The following is a 4923-nucleotide window of genomic DNA, read 5'->3' as shown; positions in this document are numbered from 1 at the left end:
GACAGAGCATACTCACATCACTGCACTGTACCCCGGGATGCTCCCAGGGCGTGGGGGGTGTGCAACCTGCAGCAGAGTGGGTGCAGGCAGAATGCAATGTGAGATAACAAGGTCCTGTTTGCAGGATGGATGGCCTCAGCCCTTCTGTACAGGGCAGGCATCACTCCTGCAGGCTGCTGGTAGGTGGGCGAGCGACAAGCAGGGCAGCAGCGTGGGCATGGGTGTGCTGCTCAGCCTGGGAGCAGGTGCTGCTCCTGGCAACAGGGCTCCCCTCGCATCCCCATGCTGGCTCCCACTGTGCCACGAGCAAATTTGCTTCTTTTCCTCCTTCTCGTGACAGCCACCAGCTGCCCCATGTCAGTGGGAGTCATCATCAAGCCTCATGCTGGGGGAAGGCGCAGTGCCAGCATCTCTCCCCTGCCACCCAGCAGAGCAGCACAGGGCGGTTTGGGGGTGGAGCAGCACACCTACACCCAGTGATAGAGCTGTGGCCCTGGCCCCAAACTGTGCAGAACGGGGGTCCATCTGCTGCTGCCGATGCCCACACAGAGGTGGTACAGAGGTGCGTGGCCACACGGCATTTGTACACCTCTGTGCCACCTCCGTGTGGGCATCGGCAGCAGCAGAGCCACGTGGATGTGAGCACAGCCACTGCTCCACACGGCATGCAGATGCCCTGACAGATCATGAAGGTATATTAAATAGCAGCTGTCGGGCTCTTCCTGAACACAGCGGTAACACAGTTGGGACCGTCGTGACGCCTTCTTAATTTCAACTCATGTTGTCTTCCAGCCACGTGCTAACGAGGGCTAATGAGGAGATCAGCTTGCTGTTTGGCCTCATGCTTTGCCACAGAGCTGCTGCTCTCCCCAGCCGCAGATCCCTGTCCCCTCCTTATGGCTCAGGACACAGGGAGGGATCAGGGGATGCTCCTCTGCGTGCAGAGGCAGAAAGACAAACACTGCAAAACGCTGCTGTTTGCTCACCTTTGTGTCTCTGTGCATGCAAGCATTAAAAAAAAGAGGGATAGCCTCGCTGCACAGCAGCCATAAATGCTCCAAGAGGCCTCAAACACTCACACCGGCGCTTACGCCATATTTGCATACTTGCTTAATAAAAAATTATGACTGTTCAAAGCCCGACCATTAATTACCCAGCATATTTTCTTTTAACTCCCTCCCTTTTTTTTATTACAGACTAAGCTGTTTTCCTGCTTACTCAGCAAAAACTCCTCACAATTCCACCAGGATGAGACGTGCAATAAATATGTACTTATTAAGCGTGCATTACAACTACACAAGCTGGGAGAAGTAATAACGGGCCCAACATAAAGCTGAAGTATTTATGCATGTACCTAGGGCCACTTTAGCTATTTATTTTCACAAAGAAATTAAATTAGATAGTTTGATGGCTCTCAGTGTAATTACGGTGGGAATTTACATAGGCTCCAGCCCGTCAGGAGGAGATGTGCGATGGAAGGAGGACGGGCTGGGGGTGTCCTGCTGAGCCCCACACACACGGCGGTGCCACGGCCGCAGTGCGGGCTCCATGGGAAGAGCTGCCTTGCAAATAGACTCCTGGTAAATGACAGAGCACGGCCACGGTGCCAGCTGGGCGCAGCATCCCGCCGGGTCCTCCCGCCGCAACTCCCAGCTGAGCCGTCAGCTCCCCGCGGGAAGCCCGGCAATTACTCCGCTCCCTGATTAGCGCTGATTGCAAACCCGCAGTCCCAGGGCTGCCGACCCCCCGCCCCTGCGGGACTGAGCGCTGCCGGCTCCGACCTCCCTTCCCACCCCTTTCCTCCCCCTCCTCCGGCCCGGCCCCAGGAACCTCCGCAGCCCCCGAGCGGCCGCCCCGGCCTCCAGGGACTGCTTCCCTTTGTGCTCGTCGTCCCGCGTCCCCTTGGTGCTGTCCTATGTGTTCGGACGTCTCTGAGTTATTAAAGATGGGAATTTAAAATAGCACAGAGGATGTACAGGTTTTGTGGAGTCAGCACAGGGGGGTGACAGGGAGCTGCCGGGAGCCAGCCCAGCCCCTACAGCGACAGTGTCCTTTAATTACAATTGATAACCTGGCATTTCTCCACCAGCACTCAGCATCACCTTGCCGTGGGGCACCGGGCATCCCGAGCCCTGTCCTGCCCATCCCCACAGCTCGGGCAAGATCTGCTGTGCTCCTCTGTTTGCACACCATTTATCTAATCCAAACGAAACCTTGGCAAGCTGCCTTCCCAGGGAGGCAGGGGCATCTCCTGGAGCAGTGCCCTGGCGCCCGCGCATCCCGCGGCACAGCGCTGCCTGCTCACCCTGCAGCAGCTGCTTCCAGCGGGGGCTCTGGCAGCTTCCAGGCACTGGAGATGGTGTTTGCTGGCAGAGGGAGGGGTGGGAGAGCTGCCTCTGCCCGGAGCGCAGCTGGGCTGGGAGCAGGCGGGCTGAGCGCTGGGACCAACGGCGGGATGTCTGCTTGCCGAGGTGCGTGAGAACCGCTGCTCTCCGGTGAAACAGGAGGGAACACAGCTCAGCAATTACAGCACAATTAGCTCAAACAGCAGGTTGATTGTAAATTGCAGCTCTGAGCCAGCTACAAGTACGGAGCGAGTTGCAGGCAGGAGCCCTTCTGCAGCCCTGAGGCTGCCCGAGCCAGGCTGGGGGTGGAGAGACCCGGCCCCAAGCACCCCCTGCTGGGTCTTCTGGCGCCACCCCGCTGCCCCATCGCATCGGGTGCTGAGGACCCACAGAGGTGGCGAGGAGCCCCACGGGCTGGTGGTGCAGTGCCTCTTTAATGCTCCTGCACCAGCTTTGGGGAGCAGCTCCTCAGGGGCAGCCCAAGCCAACCCACCCCAGTGGAGCCAGGGAGCGATGAGGTTCTGCGCGTGGGATTTGTGGGAGCTGCTGTAGCTGAGCAGAGCAGCACAAGTGTTTTGTGCTAAAGAGATGAGTGGCAATTAACTCCAGTTCCTTTTCTTGGAGTGACCCTGGGTCAAACAGCCCCTTTCCTCCCACCATCTCAGGCAGAGCTGTGGGCGTGCAGGCTTCAGTGCTGCTCCACTGGGGGTAAAGGGGCAGCATTCACCGGTGAGAAGGAGGGGACCTCTGCAGCACAGCAGTGGGACTGTGGTTCTCAGCTCTGCAGCAGGCTCCTGGGGAGCATGGCAGGAAGCCTGCATGCTGGGCTGTACTGGCAGTATGGAGCTAGGGGTTGCAGGAGACAACGGCTCATCACCCACCTGTGCCAGGCAGGGAGGGCTTCTCCTAGCCAAGCTGCCCCTTCTGCCTGAGCTGCTAAGCAGGCCAGGGGCTGGCAGCAGGCAGTGCCCTGTCAGCCTGCTGAAGCTGATGCCTTTCATCTCCAAGTTACTGGCTCGTGTCAGGGCAGAACTGGAAATGTCAGGGACCGCTGCAGGGTGACCGTGCAGAGTGGCAGATGGTCAATGATGGATTTGTCACTTCGGATTCAGGCAGTTTTTAAATATTCAGCAGAATCGGAGGTGACAGCTGATGGCAGCAGGCAGAATTTCTGTGCATCTCAGTGAGACCTCCTTCTCCCCCGGGAAGGGAGCATGGCAGGACGAGCCCTGGTGCCCGAGGGGGTGGCTGGGGACAGCACAGCCTGGGATGCGGAGATGGGGCTCTCTGTGCTCCTCAGCTGTGCAGGCAAGGATGGTGAAGGGCCCAGCCTGGCCCTTGGTGCAGCCCCCCTGCAGCCCCTGTGCTGCCCTGTTTTGTGGTCACCATCCATCCTCGCGTGCCTTTGGGGCACAGGAGACTCTCGCAGCGCCATGCAGCAATTTGGCACGCCCAAGCCCAGCAGTGCTGCTGTGACAGCCCTGTCCCAAGGAGGAAACCAGAACTGGGGCACGGGGCCGGTGCAGCACGGTGCAGCCTGCATGCAGAGCCTTCAAAGCTGTGCCATCCACCCACCAGGGCGCAGACAGCTGCTCTGCAAATTCATGGTGGCAGCAGCATTATGCGGCAGGCGGCATTACTGCGGTGCTGTGCAGTCGGTGGGGCTGCTCGGGGCCAGCGAGGAGCAGGTTGTCAGAGAGATTCTCCTTCCAGAGCTGCTGGCAGCAGCCCCAACCCCGCTGAGTGCTGCGTGGGAGCAGTCACAGCCGCTTCGCCCTCGAGCTGAGGAGGACCCGATGGCACACGCTGCCTCCTGCAAACACTGCAGCGATGTGCTGGGGCAGGCAGACTGCTCCCAACCAGTTCCAGCCCACACTTGGAGCAATTTAACAGCAGCAGAAGAGGGTGGAGGGTCAGTATTGGCTGCTGCCATCCCTTCTGGGCACAGCCCTCCAGAGCACAGCTTTGGTGCGCCCTGTGCCACGCAGTGATGCTCTGGGGCAGTGCAGGGATAAAGCCTCCTCCCTCAGATGTGACCGCTTGAATTTCCTCGCCCTGCCTTCATCACTCATTGCATCAATCCTTTCTCAGCTTTCAAACAGTGAAGGAGCTGCAATTTGCTCTGCCCAACAGCCTTTTGGAAAAAAGCATGACGACCTCATGAAAACCAGAGCCATAAATCAAGGGCAGCGGCCGCCTCCTGGCTCTGCAGGGCTTGCTGGCAGTGCGAGGTGCTGATGGTAATCCTCCTCCTGGGTGCTCCCAGTCCTGAAGCGCTCAGAAAGAGCTGCTGCGGTGCAGACCCACAACCTTACAGCAGAGCTGGGCACCCTGAGGCAGCGCCAGGAGCTGTGCTGCAGGGGGGATGCCGGATGGGGCACGCAGCTCTGGCTGGCTCCGAAGAGGTTAAATCTTCCTAATCGCTCCGTAAGACCTTCTCTAAGAATTTATCTACTTTCTGCCTTCCAAGAACATATGGATAAAATCCCCCTGAGCGGGACTTACATTTATAGCATCTATTACTGAGATCAAGGTTAATCCAGAGTAATCTAATGGGGTGAAAAGGACTTTATATAAA

Source organism: Lagopus leucura, unplaced genomic scaffold, assembly GCF_019238085.1.
Source record: "Lagopus leucura isolate 7727_CA_CO unplaced genomic scaffold, USGS_WTPT01 Super-Scaffold_100047, whole genome shotgun sequence".
In the NCBI taxonomy this organism is placed as follows: domain Eukaryota; kingdom Metazoa; phylum Chordata; class Aves; order Galliformes; family Phasianidae; genus Lagopus; species Lagopus leucura.
Note: the sequence above shows the minus strand (reverse complement) of the source record.